Genomic DNA, 26,060 nt, shown 5'->3' on the forward strand with positions numbered 1-26,060 from the left:
AGGATCTGCCATCTTCGGAATATACTCAATGTCCAGTACAGTCTCTGGAAAGGTAAGTCTCTTTCTCATCAATGTCTCTTTCGTGAACTTAGGCAAACCCTCCCTAACTTTTCTTCGTTCTATAACGGAAAAATCCCTAATTTTGTTCTTCTTCCGCTCGGATCTAGGTTATCTTCTTCCCTGCTTGCAACCCTCTCAAATCAGTCCAACATAACTGCTGGTCCCAACAGTTCCAGGACTCCCTGCAATATTTCGAGCTTAAGGATGATCAGTTCTTGTGGATCTGGCACAGTAGTGAACGTCGGGAACTCTAAATTGTCCAAGATCATACCTCGAATGACACTCAGGAAAGGTGGACTCGGAATGTGGATCGTTAGAATTCCTTCGATCTCCAGTCCCGGAACTTTCAGTAACACTTCCACTCTCTGGAGCGGGACACTGTTGACCAATGTCATCGACCTCAATCTTCCCGTGCTCGGTAACCCTGGCATCAGTCACTGGATATGCCCACTCTGGTGAAGCGTACTTCCGACTTGGCACTCTAGTTCTCTTTGACCTTCTCACACTACCTTGAGGATACTCCTCGTCGCCTGATTCTTCGTCTGGCTCCTCCGAAACTGGTGCAAGATCTGTGTCCGGTACCACCCTCAGGTTTACCCGTTTCTGTCCTGCGGGCCAAACCCTGTCTGCTTCTGTGGCACCTCCGGTCTTCCCTTCGATACCCTCTTCGGCAGAACTTGATTCCGTACTACCCACTGCACCTCTTGCTCCTTCGCCTGTTTCTGGGTCAGTACTTCTTTCACGTCCTTCCTCAGCTCGATTCAGTGCACCACCAGCTGCTTCAGCAACCCTTACAGCTTGACTGGCCCTCTCAGGTGGTTCTGTCGGCTCAGCTAGATTCTCGTTCTCGAGAGGGGCTGTATCTTCTAAGGGTGCTGGAACTCTACGGGTATGGGAAGCATGCACCCAGTTCGGTAAACCTCCACACTTGACTGCTGTGTTCGTGATAAGAATCACTTGGAATGGTCCTCGCCACCTAGCATCCAGGCAACTCTTCCTCACGTGCTTTCGGACTAGGACCCAATCTCCTGGGCTTAAGTCGTGGCACAGGTCGCTCGCAGCTGGAACCGTTGCTGTCTGCACCTGCTGAGACACAGAACGGACCACGTCAGCAAGGCCTTTACAATAGTCCAGGATCATATCATCAGTGATATTTATCAGGGCTGTAGCGGGTATTGCAGGCAAACGCATCGCTCTTCCCATGAGGATTTCATGGGGTGACAACCCAGTCCTCCTATCAGGCACACTTCGGAGGCTCATAAGGACCAGAGGTAATGCATCAGGCCATTTCAGAGACGTAGACGAACACACTTTCGCTATCCGAGCCTTCAGAGTTCCATTCACCTGCTCCACTATCCCTGAAGCTTCTGGTCTATAGCTACAATGTAACCTCTGATCTATATTCAAGGCAGCACAAAGCAACTTCATAACTTCGCTATGGAAATGAGTTCCTCTGTCCGATTCAAAGGACGTCGGGAACCCGTACCTTGGAATGAGTTCTCTCAATAATAGTTTTGCTACCGTTAGTGTGTCACATCTGCGTGTAGGGTATGCCTCCACCCACCTGGAAAAGACACATACTATCACTAATATGTACCTCAACCCATTACACTTCGGCATTTCAACAAAATCCAGCTGCATCCTATTGAAGGGTCCACCTGACCTCCCTAAGTGACTCAACGTCACAGCGGTCCTTTTCCCTACATTCATCTGTTGACAAGTGACACACCTCTGGCACACGGTTTCAGCCACCGCCCGAAACTTTGGGTTATACCAAGTTTGACAAAACACTCTCATCATTGCGTCTCTACCAAGATGTACAGCACCATGTATCAACCTCGCCATGGGATTCAACAAACTTTACGGCAACACTGCTCGTCCATCATTCGAAACCCATATATCCACATCTCCTTTCTCACATCCCGCCCGTATCCAACTGTCTCGCTCCTGATCCGAGACTCCTTCCTGAAGCTGCTTCAGTTCCTCCCATGAGTCTGCCATTGCCAACATCTGATCATACACCAATTCTTCCTCAGTTTCTTCAATGTGAGTCTCCGTAAAATTGCATCCCTGCTCTGCACAAAACCGAGCTACCTCGTCGGCATAATTGTTACCCAATGAAACAAAATCATTTCCCTTCGTATGAGCAGCACATTTAACAACGGCAATTTCATCAGGTCCTTGCAATGCTTCAAGCAATTTTCGTACATGGTCACCATTTCTTATGGGTGAACCTGAAGACGTCATTAACCCTCTCTGGGACCATAGCTGTCCGAAGTCATGAACCACACCAAACCCATACTAGCTGTCCGTGTAAATCGTTACACGGATCTTATCGGCTGCTAAGCAGGCACGAGTCAAGGCAATGAGCTCGGCCACCTGCGCGGAGTATACTCCTTCTAAACAAGCGGCTTCAACCACACCCGTGATGGTGCATACAGCAAAAGCTGCTCTCAATCGACCGACACTGTCTCTTAAACATGAACCGTCCACAAAGAAAATCTCATCCGACACTGGGAGCGGTTCATCGACAATGTCAGGTCTCGGTTTGGTGCATAGTTCCGTAACGTCGAGACAATCATGGTCCTCACAATCTTCATTATCATCTATTTTTGGAACAGGTAACAATGTAGCAGTATTTAAAACAGCACACCTCTTCAATACCACGTTATCGGCTGCAAGAATAACTTGCTCATAACGAGTCAGCCTATTATTCGTGAGGTGCTGCGTTTTAGTCCTAGTCATCAACAATTCAACAGAATGTGGCACATGTACAGTAAGAGGATGACCCATTACAATGCTCTCACATCTCTCGATGCTGACACCTGTTGCCGCAACGGATCTGAGACATCCGGGCAACGCAGAAGCTACTGGATCTAAAGTAGCTGAGAAATAGGCAACTGGTCTACGGACACCTCCATGATTCTGAGTTAACACTGCTAATGCGCAACCTTCTCTTTCGCAGCAGAACAATGCAAATGCCTTGTTGTAATCCGGCATTCCCAACGCAGGAGCGCTACATAAGGCTTCCCTCAGCCTCAGAAATGATTTTAAACAGTCGTCGTCCCATGGTACCGGATCACTTACATCCTTTCGCGTCAGCCGCTGTAAAAGCTTTGCTTCAAAGGAAAAGTTTGGGATCCACTGGCGGCAATAGCCCACCATTCCCAAAAACATTCTAACTTCCCCCTGCGTCGAGGGAACTGGCATTCTCAGAATCGCATCAATGCGATCTGGAGACACCTTCCTTTTACCCTTCTCGATTCTGTGCCCCAAATACTGTACCTCAGGTAAACAGTATTGCAGCTTGTTTGGAGACACCTTGTGACCATTCTCTCCCAAGAAATTCAACAGCGCAATGGTATCAGCCCTGCAAGCGTCTTCTGTTTCTGACGCAACAAGCAGGTCGTCAATGTATTGCACCAAAACAGAGTTTCGCGGCAACACAAGACTTTCAAGATTCTTCTTTAGGAGCTGATTAAAAATCGATGGACTCTCCGTATACCCCTGTGGGATACGACACCACGTTAATACACGGTTTTCTAGTCTAAATGCAAAAAGAAATCTGCTCTCTTCATGTAGGGGAATCGAAAAAAATGCCTGACACAAGTCAATCACTGTGAACCATTCAGCTTCGCATGGGATCTGGAACAGTATCACAGATGGATTCGGTACCACTGGACAACATGGAACAACTATGTCGTTTATTTTCCGCAGGTCTTGCACTATCCTGAACTTCCCACTTGGTTTCTGCAGTCCCATAATGGGCGAATTACATGGACTACCCATGATCTCCACCAGTATTCCCTGCCTAATCATAGACTCGATCACAGGTTTAATCCCTGCAATCGTTTGAGGGGATAATTTATACTGAGGCGTTCTCGGGAATTCCGCGTTTGGCTTAACCTGTATCCTCACTGGTTCCACTCCCCTAACTAAGCCAATCTCCTCCCCACTTAGGTCCCACACGTCAGCCGATACTGACTCCCTCAAATCCTGTGGAAGCTCCTCCACTGTCAAAGCTGGGTACATTTCCACGCACACCCGCTGATTTGCAACCTTAAAGGTCGCATCATCATCCCTTGTCTGCACCTCTACTCCTTTCGGGGTACAGTAAATTGTGCAATTGAGCTTGCACAATAAGTCTCTTCCCAACAAACAAACAGGACTAGAATCACACACCACGAACTGATGTCGATCCCTAAAGTTTCCTATCCTGACTGGAATCGGTTCTGTCAAGGGGCTAACTAGCCTCTTGTTCGCCACTCCAACCACTTGTATGCTTTCTCCAGAAAGGGCTACCCCCGGAACTACCGCTGATCTTATAGTTGACCTGGTAGCCCCAGTATCAACCAAAAAGGTAGTAGGGTGTCCATCAAGTTCTGCTTCCCCAAAGGGTCCTCTCTGATCTACTTCTAAAATGGCCCTAAGTATGCAGTCATCATCTTGGCCTAAACTCAACCGAGCCAGTAAATCCATATCCTTCTCTTCGCTTACTTCAAACATGGGCATCTGCAAATAAGTTTGAGCTCCCTGCTGTATATTCTGTATCCTGGGTGGCTGGGGAATCTGCACTTGCGGGATGCCGGTCCCCCCTTGCATCATTCTCGGTACAGTCACCGTCTGTACCTGTTCCGCCCCAGGGACCTGACCCATTCCTCCCTCCATCTGTGGCTGATTATAGGGGTTCAAGGGACACTCGCGCCTCCAGTGTCCCACCTGATGACACTGGTGACAAGCTGTCGTCTTTTTCAGTATTGCTACGTCTATACCTGTCCTAGGGTCTACGGGCCTCGGCCTCCCTTGACCCTGCACGTTCTGATTCCCTGTCTGATAGTTTCCTTGTCTCCTCACCACTGGACCCCCATTCGGCGGTCCCTGAGCAGCTTGCATCTGAATGAGCAATAGGTTATCTTTCATCTTCTTGTGCTTCGACTCAATCTCATCCGCGCAGTACCTGGCGTACTGCAAGATTTCATCTACGGGCTTATTCTGCCAACAAATCAAATGCTGCTGTATCATAAGACTAACCTCGGGCTTCAAACCCAGCACGAACTTGGACACAAACTGTCCCATATCTTTTGTCTCTAACTCGTCTAGACCACTGTACTGCTTGAAAGCCTTCAAGAGTCTCTCATAAAATTCATGTACTGTCTCCTTTGGCTCCTGCACCGTCCTGTCTATTTTCACCCAATCAATGTCTTGGGGTGAAACCTTCGATTTCAACCAAGTAATTACTTTCTCATACAGCCTCATCACCGCTGGCGACGGACCATTTGTAATCATATTCCTCTCAGGCTCATAGTCCGGCCAATCAACAGCAACCTTACATGCGTTCCACAGATCTCCCGGAACCACAATATCGAATAAGGTATTTAGGTCTATCCACAATACCTTCGAAATCTTAACAAAACGCTCAACCTGCTTGTACCACTCTGCAGGCTTCTCCCTGAGCCTGGGAAAATCATTCGTAAATGATGCCAAATCCCCCCTGCTCCATGGTACATGCACATATCCTCCATTCGCCACTTCCCTCAGGGGAAAGGTCTTTGCTAGTAACAACCCCTCACCCGGAGTTCCTCCTTCCGCTCCCTTAGAGGTCTTTTTCTTTGACCATTTCTCCTCCCATTTTTCAAGCATCAGCCATGGCCGCATGGCTAGAACCAGTTCTCTGGCATGTGACCTCAATCCAACAACCCTCTTCTCCTCCAGCTCCCGCTCGGTATAGTGCATCCTATGACTTCCTTGCAACACCCTAGTCTTGGTTAAATCCACCTCATATTCCTTCGCCAATCCCCTCAATTTCTCGTGTGCCGTTCGTGCTTTCCGAGTCACATCTTTCGCTACAAAAAACAGTTCATCCGGACTGTAGGATACTATTCTCTCAAGAGGTAGACTTCCATATATAATTTCGTCTACCTCTGCCTTGAGCCTTACTATGTCTATCATGCCTGCCTTCAAGGCTCCTTTCAACACCTGACAACTTGCTCCACGTCTCTCGTCATATTCACATTCTGGTTCCTTCTCTCTCCTCTCTTCCGGTGTTTCTATAGGAGCAGAATAACTCCTAAAGTTATCCCGAGCTCTCTCCGATTGGACCACATTCGGGTTCAGATGCCTCTCTGACGGTACCCATGACCTTAAATCTGATCTCGACTCCATCAGATTCTTCGGCCTCACCGGTCTCGGTTCCTCTTCGCCCCTAGATGTATCTGATACCGCTACCAATGGTGTACTCCATTGTACAGGGCTTGGAGGTCGGGCCATTGCCCCTTCCAACCCACTTTCCTCGCTTTCTCTCCTCGTTCTTTCTGCCACTTGTGCAGACCTCTCTCTTTCCTCCGATTCCGGACTGTATATTGACACAATTGGTCCAATGGTGACCGGTACCCTCAATGCATCCGGTAACCTCATCTCTCTCTCAATCCTCCCACTAGCCTCAGACTGACTCCGTGGACTCTCTGTTTCAAACGAGACCAATCCTTCCACTCGAGTCTCGGGTTGCATTGTTACTCTTCTAGTTTCCCCTCTCTCACCCCACCTATCGTCTGCTTCATCTGGATTATAAGGAGGTGGTCTTTCGTCTAACAGTCTCTGCAATACTCTGTCATCGGAGTCACTCTCTTTATCCTGTGCTTTCACATGCCTTATCCCCGTCGAGTCTATCAATAAGGGATACAGTTTCTCTTCCTCAATTGTCTGCACTCTCCATCTTTTCTCCGCTGCGTCCCACTTGGCATCCTGAATTGCCCGGATCGACTTTCTCATCCTTTCCTGACTTCTTCCCTTTTCCTTATCATGCGCTGCTCTAATTCACGCATGTAATGCTTCGAACTGTGCCGGTCTCGGCAAGGGTCTTAAGGACCCCATCACCGACTTCAGCTGGTACAGCACCGCTAGTCTAAATGAGCCATACCTCGGGAAAGCTAGTTCCCCTTCGCCTTGTGTAATCTTGTGCCAATTCTCGATCCAAACTATAGTATGTAACCCCACATTCTTTGCCATGTAATGTGCTGGGGTGTCCTCGGGAGGGGCTTCTTCTCCCTCTCGAACAACCACATGCTTATCGCCTCTACACAATTCTCGCAAAACCCTAAGACACTTCATAACGAGCGAATTTGATCTCGCGCTCTGTTTACTTCTTGTTCCTAAATCCTACAATAACAGCGCGACTCACACCAACCGGCCTATCACAGCGCGACACTCTCTGACGTCACCTTCCTCCGTTCGCAGCAGTTCCCTTCTCCAAACACGTTTCACGCCCTTTCATACACTGAAATAACCGATTAAGTTACTTCTCTGGCTGTCCGTCCACAGCCTCTGACTGTTCGTCCACAGTCTCTTGACCTTGTTGACCTCGATTGGCGCCCGTCTGCCCCTGTCCGGCCAGACAGATCGCCACTGATAGGTTACTAACACTCCGATACACACACAACAACCCACGACCAGCGTTAAGTTGCCATACACACACACGTTCGCTCCCCCTATCTCGGTCCAGGTGATCGATGGTACCTCACGATCTCCTTTGGGTGGTCAACAAAATCTATCTCAGGTGTCTTCTACACCACAACTCCCGGGCTGCGCGCGCTCACAGCCTGATCTCACAATCACACGACATACACATCAACTCCGTAAGACATCACACAACAAATCAACACCGCAATCTACAACACCTCATTTTGTTCATACTCACTCCTGGAACTGCTGCTTCCTGCCGCACTGCTACTCGCCGTCGATGCTCATCTGCTGCCGTCTGCTACTCGCCATCTGATGATTCACCATCACTTATCGTCTTTTGGGCCTCAAGGATCACTTATCCCTATCTAATCTAATCGTTCCTCGCTATCGGAAGTAACCATCCGTCTCTGCTACCAACTGCTCAGGCCCATTTTAGTATCTCGTAATTATCTACTATTACCCACTCTGGTCGGATGGAACTTTTTACTTGCCCAATAGCGTGGAGGGAATAAACACAATTATCAAAAATGCTGTCCGCAATTTGTCATAATTAAGGACTCGAGACTTAATCTCTTGGCTCTCTGGCTTTTATTATCAGCATAAAGATTTGAAGATACAAAGTCCTCAATACGAGGCACAACAAGTACATAGGCACTAACACAAATGCTACTCTACGAAGAATCCGCATACGGCTAAAAATAACTAAAAGCACAATCTCTAAAAGCATGAGGTAGAAAACTACCAAGCCAATGTCGATATTAGGGACACTGGACCATACCATCTCTGTCCCTACTCTGTACTAGATGACATCCCTACTTAGCAATCCCTTGAGACCCTCAATCGAGTAAAAGGTGTCAGAGTGAAACTTCCTAAGAAGTCTTCTCTTAGAGAGCTTTGTCTAAGTTGCCCCCTCTAGCTCTTCGACTAGCCTTTCTCTGCTCTGGGCTGCTCTGATCTGCTGTCCACCCTCGGGGCGCTTTCCCTAATACAGAACCCCAAGTCTCAGTACACGCCCTTTGCACCTCCTCTTCTGCGGGGTCGGCTTTCAGTAATTTTCCACAGAGCGCTGTCCAGTTCCATCGTCCATCGCTTGGCCTTGAGTCCCAGACGCCATCCGCACTAGGAGTTACGATTGGCACATTGCAATGCACTCCCATGTCTGGCTTTTACTACATAAGTCAATTCATTAACAAAGAGCTTCTCTACTAACGAGCAACTGTCCTTGCACCTGGGGTGAGATCATGCAAGGCAGACATACTTCACATCTTTTAACTTGCAATTTACTACAGCCTAAAACCTCTACTGGAATAAATCCCTTTTGGCCTATTGCCCTTGGCTAACATAAGAAAATACCAGGCCTTTCGCCTCAACGATATATGCGAATTCTGGCCACTACTACGGTTACACAAGCATGTTTAAATCACGGTATTGACATTTACGTCTTTCTTTCATGTGTGGTCAAACTAAACAGTCTACAGACACGAATTCTAAACTACACATTTTTAGCATCACATTGTTCTAAATAACTAAACTCTATGCATTTCTTTAATACATTCACAATATGCTTGTACATAGCTAACACTTCTACTGAAATCAATATAGATTATACAATTCTTAATACATTTGCACACAAAATACCTGAGTACACATTTGATTATATGCGGGTGCCGACTAACAGTGAATATAACGCACCCCTACGATTTTCAACCTTTTAAGCGCTACATCACTCCCGAGGCCGGTAATTAATGACCACGGCATATGAGGGCAACCGGCAGCTGCCACGTACAGCCACAATCATAGCCGGTATCCGGTATCCACCCCCGCATCCTCCGCGGTCTCCCACGGTCCTTTCACATTCCTCACAGCCTGCCTGCCGCCAGCCTGCCTGGTGCTGCCAACATCGCCGCCGCTCCCCTGCTCCTCTTGAGCAGGAGCCTGTTCCGGTCCCAAGGTCCGTTGGTCCATTGGTCAGCTGGTGAGTCCGTTAGGGTACCGGTTGATGTCTGCTGCTGCTTGCCTCCCCCGCTCCCTGACCTCCGGCTAGGTGGGGCGAGGTGAAACGACCGAATCGACTGAGGTGGCTCGTGGGAGGCTTGTGCGAGGCTTGTGCAAGGCGGGCAAGTGAGCGGTAGCACCACAAGGTAAGGCAGCAAGTAGTAGAGTGGGAGCACCGAGCCGCCGCTGGAAAGCATTTAAGCGGATTAAGGGATGCTCGTGCAGAGGGAGCTGTTGCGTTACCATCAGGAGCCTCCCTGGCTTCTGGATTCTGGATTCAGTTCCCTGAACTCTGGACTCTGGATTTGGATTTGGATTCCAAAGTCCCTCGGAGTCTCTCATGACTGCATCCCTGTACCTGTGCCCAACCCTTGCCTGAGCCCGGACAAACATAGCGGCCCCTGCCTGACTGGCCGACTGTCAGCTGCCAGGGGGTGCTAGGTGGCTAGGATAGGCGAGGACAGGCAGCCACTGAGTTAGAGGTAATCAGGACTACCAACCTCTCGCAGCACCCACAGTTGTGGTGGTGGTGGTGGCTGCGCCTGTGGTGCTCGTCCTTGTGAATCTTGCCGCCGCCATCAACGCTGCGACTGGTTTTAGACCCTACGGAGAAAGTTGAGAGAGAATGGAAGCGGCAACAGTGACAGGAGCCGCATGAGCCTTCCCAGCGAGCAGCCTCAGGCGAGTATCCACAACTCTCCCTATAACAACAGGGCATCCTAGCCGCCGAAGCAAAGCCACAAAAGCAAGTAAAAAAAAAAAGGAAAAGGCAAGGGTAAAACACTAGCACAAGAACAAGCACTAGAACTTTTGCTCAGGATTTCTGGTCCTTATCTCATTGAGTTTCCTGCAAGAAGGGGGCTCCGGAAGCTCTCACTAAGAGAGAACTGTGCTCCGTAGGAGAGGGGGGGCACAGAAAAGAGTGAAGAAAAGTGGAGAAAAGTGGTGAAACCGGGGAAAAGTGGTGAAAGCGGGGAAAGGGGGCTGGTAAAGAAAAATGTAAAACAGCACAACCGCACTCGACCGCATTTAACCACAAACCAAAAAAAAAAAAAAAGAAATGAGATCAGGTAGAGTCAGGCAGACTCCAACCCAGAAGGTTAAGAGTGAAAAGCAAAGTAAACAAAAATACTCTCAAAACAAATAACCAAAACTGAAGGTTTGGATTTTAAGGAAAACAGCCCATTAATATCCTCAATAATAACAATGTTCAGAAATATAGAGGAAGACAATAAAAGGAAGTCAACTTTGAACGCAAGATTCTCACTCCTCAAAGATCCCAGATCAGTCATTTACTCAACATCAGCAGAGGTGGAAGGCCTTATAACACCATTAGCACCTCCAGAAAGCTACCTCAGTTTTAATTAAAAAAATATATATATACAAAACAAAGCCATACAAGATACAATTGAACCAATTAATCCATGGAGCACGCAAAAACAGAATGAGGACATGGACAAGTTAGGCACAAAAACAGTAGACCCAGAAGAGGTGTTTAAGGAAGTCAGCATAGATAAGAAAAATAAGGAGAAAACGCTCTTAAGCAAGGAACTGTTCTTGGGCAAAAGGATAAAAATTTCAGGTAACATAAGAGAGAACAAGGAAGGTAGAACGGATCACAAGAACAAATCACCAGGCCTACAACAGCATTGCCAAGAAGAGTTTGGATGTGGGGAAAAATCCGACTACCCCGCCGCAAACTTTATAATACCTCAAGATAACTTGATGTCCTCCACTTTTAAGTTTGAAAAAAACGAGATAACATCAAGGCTAAAAATAACAGCTAAATTCCATCAGGAGGACCAAGACGACCTCGAAGAGCAGACTGACCCATGTCAGAACGCTCCTAGGTCCGCATCAACCAAAGACTCTATACAAATGTCCATCATCGAATCAAGCGCCCCGATGGGGGAATGTTTAATGATAATGTACAAGACCATCCGGACTTACAAGTCCTAAAACCCACTCAAGTAAACAACAACAATAACTCCTTTAGGTTGACAAATTACATTGTTTATTCATATAATCAAGAACAAATGCTCAACCAAGAAACAAAATCAAAGATTCAACAAGGAGAGATATTGAGTGATCAAAGCAGCCTTTTAGAGCTTTTCAAATCATTATTACAAACCTTACAGACAACTACAAAGGCATTCAATATGCAAACAGATAAAATGGACATTCAAATAGACCTAATGAACATCATAGCACTACAAATTCCAGGAATAAACACAAAACTGGACAAAATGAATAACCTTATATGAAGAGTTCAATCCAAATACTCAGTCCAGTGTGCTTGCAGCCCAATTATTGATAAACTGAGTCTTTTACCAACACTACTAGAACAGATAATACTATTTAATAAATCAAATTTGGAAGCGAGAGACAATAAAGCAGAAGTTCAAAAAAATTATATAGTCAATACCTCGCAACTCTGCAAGCCGACACCAAAAGAGGAGCTCAAACAAACTAAAACTGACCTTAAGTCAGAAGATATACTAGATCAAACAAGTCAGGTTCAACAAAAATCAGAAATTCTAGACGAGTTACCAGAAAGCACTGAAGTAATTAACCTGGAAAAAAAGCAAACAGAGTACCAAAGCTATCATGGAAACAAAAAAAACGTGACAGAAAAGCAAGAAATAAAATGGCTTCATTAGCGAAACAGCAGACCACTAAGGTTTATCCAATTTTCTGTTCGGTCGGGACGAATAAGGCTGCAACAGGCCAGGTTAGTCTAACAACAAGTGCAGACGAAGACTCAATTAGCATTAAAAGATTCGAAAAGGCTGACAAGGACAAAACTGCAGAAGTCAACCAGTTACCAGGAAGAGGAACAGACATCAACCCGGTATCAAGTACCAACCTCGGGGGATCCCAGGAGACCATAAACAGAAAAGGAGATAAAACATATGGATCCGAGAAAAAACACATATCTACCAGGAATAAAACAGGAAATAAGCAACTGACTCAGACAAAGGAAATTAGCAGGGCACAGCCACAGAAAAAAAAAGCAGGCAAGGAATTGATCCCAACAATGAAGACCGGAAGATCTACAAATAGTCTAAAAAAACAGAGAGGAATCTACCGGATCATAATATCCTTGCTCAAAAAGTGCCAACAATAAGGCCGCAAATAGACAAAGAAGCCCGAAAAACGGACACGGACCAATAGAAAACTGTGAGGCTGGATGGCGAGAACCAAAAATGGAATACAAAAAAATAGAGAATTCAAACCCAGATGCTTTCAACTACAGAAATAGCATCTTGGCTGGAAAGAAAACAGAATATTCTGCGGCCCATGACCTCGATGATGGAGAAACTAGCCCAAATGAAAAAATACAATCAAAACCACAATTGGTTTATAGATGTGAGAACAACCAAGGAAACTCTGGGCAGGAATTACAATTAATCTTAACAAAGAGATCATTCAAGAAAACAAAGCACCATTAGAAATCCCAGCTCAAAACACCAGAATGGGAAACACGACCCAATGCGTAAACATAAGAGTCCATATAAAAGATGAAAAGAAACAAATTAAAGCCGTAAACGAGAATGAGGACCCAATGTTACAAATAGAGCAATGGCATCAATTCCCGAAACAGCAAATACTCTTGACACCGGAATATGACTCAAAAGGGCCACAAGACACGCTGAATAGGGGGAACATATTGAAACTAACAGCTAACATTCCAGCCTTAAAACACTTGAACTCGTCGAACTTATTGGCTGTAGAATTTATATTAAAAGGAAAACAAAAAAATATAGAGCAAACGCTAACTACATGACAGTCAGAAGAAGACGCTCAGCTCATCATGAATTCCAATTTACAATTTGAAGCTTGGGGAATTAAACTATCAAGGCCAACAACACCACATTATCCAGGCCCTTTGACCATAAACTCTAATTACAACAGAGTTATGGACAAAGTCAAAGAGAAAATAACGAGTACAAACATACAGTCCTTAAAGGAGCAAAAGGCAGCAACCTTCCAACTTTGCTGAGGAGAGAACAGCTGAATGATCAGATAACCGAAATTAACCCATGCCAGGAAAGATGGAGCTGGCTGCCAAGAGCGCTAAGTTCAGATAAAGAACATTGACCATTGGAAGAGACATCAGACAAGCAAGACTTAGGAAATATACAGCTGCTCTCATGGAACATTGCGGGGGCAAAAGAATGGCTAGAAAATGTCTGTCAACCTAATAACTGGGAAAAATTTGATATAATAGCACTGCAGGAAACATGGGCACTAGAATACTTCCCCCTGGCAAAATACATACACTACACAATAAAAACCAAAATGTATGGCCGACCCAAAGGGGGACTTGCAGTATATATATCCACAGCACTAAATATTGAATCAGAACAAATTGTCTCTTCAGGTTCAAACATTCAATTGATAAAACATACCTCAGGGACTATCAGCAGAACAAAAACCGTCCTGCTGATTAATACATAAGCACATCCACTAGCACGGAAGAAAACAGCCCACAATGCCCAGTTGATCACCACAATTACAAATATAAGGAGTACACATCCCACATGGGACATGATACTGACAGGGGATTTTAATTCTAACCTAATATACACCCCGGATGAAGATGAGATGTTAGCAGCCGACAATACATACTGGAATGTCCCACAGCAATATCAGCTACAGAGATCAACACCGGACCCTGAAAGTCGACGACTGGTAAATGCCCTAGAATTCCTTGGCCTGAGAGTGATAAATGGTAGATCAACAGATGATTTCCCTACAAAACACACATTTCACAGAGGAAAGACACGATCAAGACTGGATTATACAGTTATCTCAGTAGCATTGATGTCATTTCTCGCTCACTTTTCCATAGAGTACACAACTAGGAGTGATCATTCCTACCAGCACATACATTTCAGGTTAAAAATCGCCAAACATCAAGCGAACATGAAAATAGAAGGAAGTATCCATACAATTGACCTAAAACGCTTAAAATGGTCAAATGAAACGATAGATACACTTCAGAGCAATTTAAAGATGATGATAACGGCTAGCGAACTAGAGGTCTCGAACAAATTCCAAGCTTGGGTAAAATTCACCTTGGATCTCACAACATTAATGCCAAGCAGACAACAACAGACTAAAAATCAAAAACACAGAAATGAAATTAATCGAAAATCAACGATTGGGCTGGGAGACTTGAAAAGCGAACTCAAAAAAGCCATTAGGAGGCCAAAAACACCTTGTCATGACCAAGTAGCCTGGGACAAGGTACGTCAGCTGAGGAAAACTTATAAAAAACATCAATGGGAAGAAAAAAGAACACGCAATGATAAATTCTGGGCCGAACTGCTTTGTAGTGCTAATAAAACTAACTCAAACACATTTTGGCAAATCATAAATAAACTACATAGGCCGGTGAATGAGTTATCATCAAATATTCAAGAACATGAGTGGGCTAGATTTCTAACCACAAAGTTTATAGAAATAGCAACCCCTGACATGTTAGAGGCAAAGCCTAAGGAGCACCCAAAGGGAAAAAAATACATCTGAAAATATCATACAACGAGTTAGTGACACAAACAACTCAGGAGAGGACAGCAAACGTACATACGAGAAAAAAAGGCCCCAGGTCCTAAGCCAATGGAGACAAAAACCAAAACTCCGGGAAAAAATGGCACCAACTCCCCAAATGCAAAGACAAGCGAGTCCTCCATGTTAGCCGACGGAATTAAACACATAATTAAGAAAGGCAGAGGAGATGGCGCTCCAGGACCTAATGGAATCCCACAAGCCATTTTTAAAAATGATCCATCTTTTTGGAGCAAGCACTTATTCAAGCTATACAACGAAATAGAGCTCCTAAACTGTATTCCATCGAATTGGCAAGGCTCGATACTGACACCTATTTTTAAAGGTGGAAATAGAGTGAACCCATCGAACTACAGGCTAATCGCCCTCCTGGACGTCGAAGCCAAATATCACGCCGCACTCATTTTGGCCGACCTCAAGGAATGGACAGACAACCTCAATCTTATTCCAGTTAATCAGACAGGTTTTAGGCATGGTATAAGGACAATATCAAACATCTTAGCCCTATCCTTAATAGCAAACAAATTCAAACAGAGGAAACAACAACTTTAACTCTGTTTTATAGATTTAAAGGCAGCATTCAACAGTGTAGACCGTCACCTCCTTTGGAAAAAATTGCGAACCTGGAACATTCCCGAAAGGATATTACAGGGAATAATATTATTCTACTCGAATACATGGATAAGAATTAAGATAGGAGACGGCACCAGATTATCAAGAAAAGCTGATTACGATTAAAGGTCTCAAACAAGGTTGCGTATTGACGCCGCATCTCTTTAATGTGTTCTTGTCCGACCTTGCACAGAGGCTAGACTGCACTAATTCTCATCCGCCAAAACTTGGTAGGCTAGTACTCATGCACCTCTTGTTTGTCGACTATGTGGTGTTAATGAGTCTAACAAAGATCGGCCTTCAAAGCGTCTTAAATGAAATGTTAGCCTACATCTCAGAGAACAATCTAGAAATAAACATATTAAAAACCAAAACAATGGTGATTGGAAGTCACCGGAGATGCAAGCAGAACAGCTGGCTTAACGGCAATCAATTAGAGGAAGTAAAGAACTACAAATACTTGGGATTTTATGTAGACAACTTACAAAATCACATAGAGCAAAAACAGTATATGACTCAGAGAACTAGTGCACTTATATTCGCCTTCAGTCAACTGGCAAAAAAGTTGAAAGGCCCATCACACAAACCACTACTAGCAGCTGAAATTTATAAGATCCAAGCAAGGGGAGCCTCAATTTATGGAGCTGAACTTTGGGGACATTGTTCGTCTAACATTCTATCTGTAACAGAGAACACGTTCATCAGGCAGCTGTTGGGTCTTCCCAAAAGTACTCCCTTAACCCCACTAAGGATGGATCTGGGCATTGGTCCCATTACCAACTTAATTGCCTCCCGTCCACTCCTATTCTGGCGTCGCCTATGGAGCACGCCCGAGTTAGAAAGTATAGGGAGGAATTGAAGGATGTTATGTCCATACTTGGAGCTGGAACCTACCTTGGTTGTCTTATATTAGGAGTACATGCCACGCAATGGGGAGGGCAAACGTGTGGCCAACACCAGAAGAGACCTGCCCCTCCGTCCCAAAAAAATCCTTATCCCTTGCCTTTAAAGAATACAAATTTGCTCACCTGTCCCAGAGTATGAATTCTTGCTGCCTGACCTCTAGGTTCCAGGATACTAAACAGCAATGCAAGTTGGAGTTGGCCCTTGACAGTATCCAACCTTTTATGGCAAAGAAATTGTTTTTACAATTTAGAAAGGGGACACTCCCGCTCCGCGCATTCACAAACAAACGGAAGGGAGCCACCAAACTAGGTTGTCCTGGGTGCACTTTGACAGAAGAAACAGAACTCCATGTTATACTTTTCTGTCCTGCCTTCAGAAGGTCTTGGTTCAAGTGGGTCATCCAACTTTGTAGAAATCTGGGGCTTAGAAATTACATCGAGGTCTTTAGGCTACTGAAATATGAGACACATCCATTGTTTGTAGTCGCAATCTCGAAATTCTTATTCGCGATGTGGTGCATTATAAAGTAGAGGCATTATAAAGGGGAAAAAAGCTGGGTAATATTCAACAGTGCCTTCTTACTAACTGTCAGTGATTTGTATCTGCAAATATCTCCAACTAGGGAAATTGTTTTGATATTTTTCTACTCATTTTAATGTTTTATTTTTAAATTATCTTTTTAAAATATTTTTTTTTATATTTTACTGTCTCAAATGTCTTTTACCCCTGCTTACAAGATAACCTGGCTACAGCTGATGCTTAGGATGGTCAATCAAAGGGTGTGGAGTAGTAGTGGGGTTCGAAAATAAGTTATACAATTGTAGTATATCCACCATGGTTTTAATGGTCTTCAGTATCATCATTTTAATATTTAATTGTCAGGCACTATGAACTTTGTAAATCATGTACTGTTATAATTATGTGCTTTTATGGCTGTATAGCCGAAATAACGTTTTATGACTGACTGACTACTAGCAGTGATGATGGCAAAAATTCTCCCTACGATAACATATGCTAGTGCCGCTTTTCATGGCAAGGATGCAGAGTTTTTAAACCAACTATTAGTTTCTACGTAAAAAAAAGGTTTCCAGGTAGAACGGTCAGCCTGTCCAGGACAGGTTTGTCTTGAATTTGGCCTAACAAATGAAACTATAAGGCGAATGTATGCAACTGTAAAGCTTTGGTACCGGTTGAAACTGAATGCGGCGACATCACCGATCAATAAAGCCCTCTGGACCAAAGTAGACGATGACAGAAAATCACCCTATAATCAATATCTATACAAATCCTTGTCAATAACCTGTACCAACGACTTATGGAAAAAAACTGCCATACCAGTCCTTCAAACTAGCAATAAATAAAGTAGCAAAAATTAATTCACTGCTAATTGACAAAAACATCTTCAGGTCAAGGTCGCATTCTTAGATAGTGATTAACAATTACAAAACACTTGCACCAGCCCATTATTTGAACACGGCATTTTCTATTTATCTGAAAAAGCAATTAATGGCAATACGCTTCGGAAAATTACCATCAACAGCGGATCAGCCTACTTGGGTACACAAAGGGCCAAAATCATGTCGACTCTGTGGCTACCACAAAGAAGATTTCATCCATGTAATCTGTATATGTAACAAACTTTACAATGCTCGAGCTACCCTACTCAGACAAACTATTAAAGTAAGAGGCATCAGTCCTGCAGAGCCGCAATAATTGCATGTTTAAATCCATCGGACCCACAACTGAACTGTAAATTGATCAAATTCCTCAAAGTTTTTGCACAGGCTCATAAAACTGACCACAAAAAAAGCGACTTCAAAGGTGATAACGACTGAAGAATAAAAAAGGAAAAGTTCGTTAATAGGACTGAACTCAGAAAAGGGACAAAAAATAATTATTAAATAATGATATCCTACGAGTTTTTATAGATGTAAAGTGACTTACTATTTTTGATATGTGTTTACATTGTTAAGGTTTTAATTTACCAAACAATAAAAATTTACTTACTTACTTAAATTGAGTTTGGTAGTAAGTACAGGCAAGGTGAAGTTATTCAGTGTCTGTTTCTTTCTCTCATTTCCCAATCTCTATTCCCCAAGCTACTGTGGACCTGTATAGATAATCTTTGCATGGTCTTCAGTGGGGGTTCAGGCAACTGCGGATGCTAGCATTGCTCCTGTTGCATCTGTATTGCCAAGCTACTGCAACAGTAACATTAGACAAAATTAAAGTGATATATTGAATTATTATGCGTCATTGATAATTACTCTGACATTTAAATTACATAAAATGTGGTGAATAGAATGCTTAAACGATGCTCAGCAATTGTGATTACATTGTCATGCATTCCAAGGCCTATTGTTTTTTTAGCTTGTATGTGCTTTACAGATAGGGACCAGCCATATGCATATCACTGTAACTCCACCACATAAAAGATGGTCCACACTAAACCAGGTGCCTCAGAAACAAAACACAGGCAACTTCTGATAGGTTTTTGCCTTATTGAGCCTCATCTGGGTCATGCCGATCGATTCCAATGTCACAGCAAGTCTACAGCCTTAGGTACGCACTACCTCTTTAGGATGGAGTAGAACCTCCTCTCATTCAGAGTCGTCCAGCTGGCCCAGGTACTGCTCCCATTGGGATCTAATTTCATCTAGATGATCCAGAGAATTGTTCGTTATTATCCTACAAGTCATGGATACAGCACTCAAGGTGTGTGTCTTTTGCTTTCTCGCCCTAAGTGCGCCAGATATGCCCAGACGTGGGTCCTGGGCTCACTGTGCCACTGGAATCAAGCTATCCTGGCTGAAGAGGGTTGAAACCCCGAAACTAGTCCTAGGATGCTTGTTTCCGGTCTAGGGAGGACCTGGCTTGGCAGTTCGGGCTGGACTGTTCCCATGAGGCACAGGGTCAAGACTGAGTTGCATATGGCCAGGTCTAAACTGGGGTGGCATGGTGAGCAAAAGAATGATGGATTTAACCCAGATCTCTTGACTAGGGGTGAATGTTTTGATTTGTTCTGCATTCCGTCCATCAATTGTGTGTCTTTTGCTACTTTAAGTCAGGCATGTTGCTCAATTGTCACTGCAACTGCACTCTGCATAAAAAAACAGTGTGACCGATCTGTGCGCTACTAAGGTTGCAAGTCTACCATAAACCAGCAACATGCCCCATACTCTGCACTGCTGCTATCGCCATGCCGGAAGTGCAGAATGAAAATGAACAGAGCGCAGAAAGCATGCTGAGCTCGATCTTCAGATGCCCATTGCCGTTTTACCTGTCTGAATTGCAAACGAAGGGTGCTCGATGGGAGAAATGAAGTTGGCACTTGGAGCACTATCTGTGCTCCACCTGCAAGAACCACACGGATGATCAAGCCAGGGACCTGTTCCTACACCTTGTCGGCAATGATATGGAAGATCTGCTCATCATATTCCCGTCTGACTCAATCACAACATACAAGGGCCTAATAAAATGTTTTACCGACAGTTAGGACCCCCAGCGAAATGGGGCCCCTATTTTTTATATTGTGGTATTTAACCCCACGCTTGGGGTCCTCGTATAAATATCAATTGAGTAGTGCTCTACTCCAACCATCCAAATAGTCTGGAACTTACTTTGGCATCCAGAAGTGCAGGGTCTGACTGGCTTATAGGGCAATCTGGCAGTGCCCGAAGAGATGGTCGGAAAGGTCAGTTTGTGAGATGTTCTTACCCTGTTTTGAGTCTGTGTTATGGTTGAGTAGACTGGTTTTTACTGTTAATTTCCCTGGTATTACCAGAAACATTGCCTGTAGATAGCTCAAATCCATGCAGTCTTCCATACCTTGCAGAATACCTATAATGATCGTTGTTACAAGTTTAAATCTATCCTGTTTTGCAAATGTGGGCCACTTTCTTAGCGTTCTGATTCGCTAATGGAGGAGCCACCTTTAAGTCCCAGTCCAACCTTGCAGATGTCCCATGTCCTCCCATCTTTGGCCATCTCCTTGAAATAGGAAAAGGGTGTAGATGGGCCCTTCTGTACCCCTGCCTAGCATCAAATAGGCAAAGACAGGGTGGGGGGTCAAGGCCCAATTTAGAGCCACAAAGGGAATTCCTTGTTATAATAAATTCCTAAACATAGTAGTCTATTGATATGAGGATGGTGTCCCAATTACATGGTGCTCAAGGTACCAGGACACCAGGTACCAGAGGAGCTGTCTCACAACTTAGGTGGTCAACCAAGCATTAGAAAACCCACAATGCCCGTTTCAGTCAGTATCAGGCCAAGATGTATCTCCAGGTCATAATCAGCTCTGGTCAAGAATCTGCCTGGGAAATGCAAAAGCCTCAGTTGCAGGTGGGGACCTGCCTCTATCAGCATGTGACCAGGAGGAGGGGGGGACAGCTGGGAATACCAAGTCACCTTCTATCCCCAAAAGGCCCAAACAGAATGTCAAGCTAAACTCCCCAGATCCCACTTCACTTTATGGACACTTCTGTTCGGCTTTGGTTGTGGCATCTTCTGGCCTGTCTATGTGCCCCATCACATTTTGCCATAGTTTCATGGCAGAAGAACTCCAAGAGCTATATCAGTTCCTGACCGTTGCACTGCTCGGGTTGCTCTTGGTTTGTGTTTTTTACACCATTTCTGGAGGAATGCTCTCATAATGGTCATCAAGTTGCAGTGAGAGGTGTGATTTAGGGTGAGAAGTAGAAGCAGAGGCAGAATGTGCACAAGGGATATTGGGGCATATTTACAATAAAATTGATGGAGCACTTCATTAGCCTACGATTTCACTGTTTACTGAGATCATAGGACTCAGAGCATCCCATCCTAGCAGTGTATCAGTGCAATTTATAAATATTTGAATAAATAAATAGTACAAATATCCCCTTTGCTGCTAGCCCTTTCACCCCGTGCTTAGCCTTTTTTGGCTATTTGGCGTAGTTTGTGCTGAGGCCTCCATAACCTTTTGTCCACATAAGGTATCCATGCCAAATTTGAATCCTTTTTTGCCAACATCCTGGGGATTCTAAAGGTATCCAGGGTTTGTGGATTCCCTTCGAGAGGACTGAGAAATTAGTCAAAATATAGCTAAATTCTTTTTTTCTTTGAAAAATTGGAAAAAAGTGCTGCAGAAGAAAGCGTCTGTGTGTTTTTTCCTGAAAATGGCATCAACTAATCGATTGCGGTGATAAAATCACCATCTTCCCAGCTTTCAGGAATAGGCAGGCTTATATCGGAAAACCACATTTTTTAACAGAGTTTTGGCATTTTACTGGGAGATAGCCTGTTTTTCCTTCTGGTTGTGGGGATATATAGGGCTTGTACATTTTCTAAGAATCCGAGGTACCAGAGCCAACAACCAAGCTGCACCTTACAATGGTTTTTCATTGTGTACTGATTAGACAGCAGATCATATGGTAAATTATAAAGAATAGAAAAAGGGTATGAAAGGAAACACTGTATTTCTGAAATGTACACCAGATACTGAGTTTAGGCGCAGTGGTTGTTTGTGCATCTCTGAATTTATGGGTACCTTTAGAGGCATGTGTTTCAGAGAGCACTTTGTAAAAACACTTTGCTTACATTTGAAAGGGACAAATGTAGAGATATTCAATGGTAATAACAAAAGATCTACTATACTGTATTCCCACATATCTCCCATTAAAAATGGTACCCCATTTGTGTGGCTGGGCCTTCCACCTATGACACAAAACACCCCAAAAAGTGACATAGGAGACATCATATTTCACCCCATAGAATGCATGTTTTATTTCAAGATGACTACCTGTGGATTTTGGGCCTCTACCCGCCAGCACCGAGGGAAACCTACCAAACTAGCACATTTTTAAAAACTAGACACTCAAGGGAGTTCAGGGTGGGCTGACTTGTGTGGCTCTTACCAGGTTATTTTACCCAGAATCCCCTACAAACCTCAAACATTTCCTAAAAAACAAATTTTCCTTCCATTCCTGTGAGGAAAAGTCCAGGAATCTCTAGGCAGCCACAAATGTCCTACCACCCGGCATTCTCCCAAGTCTCCCAAGGAAAACAGTGCCTCACTTGTGTGGGTAGGCCAAGTGCCCGTGACATACAAGGGCGCCAAATGCAACATAGGCACATCGCATTTACCACCGAAAACAATGTTTTTTTTGCAATGTGGATAGCTGTGGGTTATGGACCCCAGCTGAGCCAGCACCTAGGGAAACCTACCAAACCAGTACATTTTTAAAACTACTCACCTGGGGGAGTCCAGGTTGGGGTGACTTGCATGGCGCTCACAAGGTTTTTTTTACCCAGAATCCCCTGAAAAACTCAAACTTTGCCTAAAAAACACATTTTCATTGCATTTATTTGAGGGAAAGTACTGGAATCTGCAGGAAACCACAAATTTCCTACCAGTCAACATTCCCACAGATGTCCCGATAAAGATGCTTTCTCACTTGTGTGGGTAGGCCAAGTGCCCGTGACAGGGAGGGGCCCAAAAATTATTGTGGAGACATAAAAAATATCTATCACAAGACGATCTGGTTCTGCAAGGGGGGAGGGGCACCTGGGATTTTGGTCCCAGGCTCGGCAGCCATCCTGGGAAACCTACCAACCACAAACCTTTCTGAAAACTAGTCATAAAGGGAAGTCCAGGCACATATGGCTTGTTTGGACCCCCCCCCCCCCCCCAATGGTTTCGTGCCCAGAATCAACTGCAAACCTCAAATTTAGCTAAAAAGTCACATTTTCCTCACATTTTCTATGTGGGAAAGTTGTGGGATCACCAGGCTAGCACACATTTTCTACTACCCAGCATTCCCCTAGATCTCCTGATAAAAATGCTACCTTACTTGTGTGTGTTGGCCAAGTGGCCATGACAGTGAAGGCCCCAAAACATATTCTGGAGATATCAATATTATATACCCTAATGACCTGGTTTTGCAAGGGGGCACCTGCATTTTTGGAGTAGGCTCAGCACCCATCTAAGGAAATCTAGCAAATCCAGACATTTCTGAAAACTAGACACCTGGGGGAGTGCAGGGAGGCATAGCTTACATGGATCCCCCAATGTTTTCTTACCCAGAAGCCCCTGCAAACCTCAAATTTAGCTAATAAGTCAAATTTTCCTCACATTTCTGTGTGGGAAGTTGTGGGATCACTAGGCTAGTACACATTTTCTACTACCCAGCATTTCCCTAAGTCTCTCGATAAAAATGATACCCACTTGTGTGGGTGCCCAAAGCAGAATAAGCCTAAAAACGTCTTAAATAAAAAACCGAGGAGGAACCAAAGTGGGTCCAAAAGAAAAATCACTACACATTTTGGACACTCCCCTGTCGCAGGCACTTGGCACACCCACGCAAGTGAGGTGGAATTTTTATCTGGAGACCTAATGGAATGCTGGTGGGTAGGAAATTTGTGCCGGCCCAGTGATCCCACAACTTTACCTCACAGAAATGTGATGAAAATGTGACTTTTTAGCTAAATTTGAGGTTTGCAGGGGATTCTGAGTAAGAAAACATTGGGGGATACACTCAAGCCACACCTCCCTGAACTCCCCCGGGTGTCTAATTTTTTTATATGTCCGGGTTTGACCAGAAATGCAGATGCCCTCTTGCAAAACCAGGTTGTTTTGTGAAAGATAAATTTGATGTCTCCACAATATTTTTTGGGCCCTCCATGTCGCGGGCACCCTTTCCACCCACATAAGTGAGGTTGATTTTCATCTGGAGACCTGGGAGAATGTTGGTTGGTAGGAAATTTGTGGTTTCCTATTGATTCTGGAAGAATATGCCACAAAATGCAAGGAAACTGTGATTTTAGCCACCTTTAACAGTTCACAGGGCATTGTGGGTAAGAAAATTTGAGGGTGTCCACAAGAGGCACACCACCTTGTACTCCACTGGGCATCTGGTTTACAAAAATATCTAAAGTTGGTAGATTTTCACCTGCAGACAATGTACATCTTGGCAGATAAACACAGAAAAGACAAAAATTTGTGCACAACCATCTATTCCTCAAGTACACACACATACTGGTTGGATTTGGCACGAGGGTGAGTGAAAGTTCAAAATGTAAAGTTTATTAACAAGAGATTTCACAGAAATTAAATGCACTGTTAATGTTAATAACTGAAAGTTAGGAAAACTGAAACAATGAATCACTGCTTGTGAGCTGTAAAGCCACAACTAGGCACCACAAAACCATTCACACCGCCAGTCACAGGCCCCAACACATTAAAACACTCCCAGCAACAGACAGTGCCATTCTGGGGCACATCACTTTCATATGTCCACATGACTGACACACCAATCACACCGGCTGGTGGCTGACGGAGTGTGTGGACTGGCGTTTGGTTGGTAATGTGTGTGTAGTGACCAGCATCAAGTCACCACACACACCACCAGCCAAATGCCAGCTCACACACACCACCAGACAAGCACCAGTCAGCGCACAGCTCCAGCCAAGCATCATCCACGCACAGCACCAGCCAAGTGTCAGTCTACGCACACTGCCAGCCAGGTACCAGTCCACACACACTGCCAACCAAGAGCCAGTTCTTACACCTCCAGCCAAGCACCAATCCACGGACACCGCCAGCCAAGCACCAATCGATGCACACTGCCAGCCAAGCTCCATCCACACACACCCCCAGCCAAACACCATCCACACACACTGTCAGCCAAGCACCAGTTCATGGACACCACTAGCCACGTGCCAGTCCACACACACCACCAGTCACGTGGCAGTCTACACACAGCACCAGCCAATCATCATCCACGCAAAGCACCAGCCAAGTGTCAGTCCACACACACTGCCAGCCAGGCAGCAGTCCACACACACTGCCTGCCAAGCTCCAGTCCACACACACTGCCAACCAAGAGCCAGTCCACACACCTCCAGCCAAGCACCAATCCACATACACCGCCAGCCAAGCACCAATGGATGCGCACTGCCAGCCAAGCTCCATCCACACACACCCCCAGCCAAGGACCATCCACGCACACTGTCAGCGAAGCACCAGTCCATGCACACCACCAGTCAAGTGCCAGTCCACGCACACTGCCAGCTAAATGGCAGTCCACACACACACTGCCTGTCAAGGACCAGTCCATACACACCGCCAGCCAGGCGCCAGTCCACACGCACCGCCAACACATTTTTTTAGAACATAAAACCACGAGCCACTATGAAGTAGATAAAAACCAGCTATGACCTCAAACACAACAGGTCTAACTAAAGACATCAAACTACTGCCAACCGTGAAACTGACAATAATTCAGTTGTGTGTGGTACAGTTTGAAACATGCAGGCACACATTGGCCAGGCTTAGAAGGACTATGGGGCAGTACACACGACTCTCCTTCCACATTCCTCTTTGGATACAGACTCTACATCTCCTACAGGGAAAGTGGTTTTGGGACATGGGAGGAATGTAATCAGGAAAGTGGCAATCTTTGAATCTAGCCACATCC

This window comes from Triturus cristatus, chromosome 5_2 (genome assembly GCF_964204655.1).
Source record: "Triturus cristatus chromosome 5_2, aTriCri1.1, whole genome shotgun sequence".
In the NCBI taxonomy this organism is placed as follows: Eukaryota; Metazoa; Chordata; class Amphibia; order Caudata; family Salamandridae; genus Triturus; species Triturus cristatus.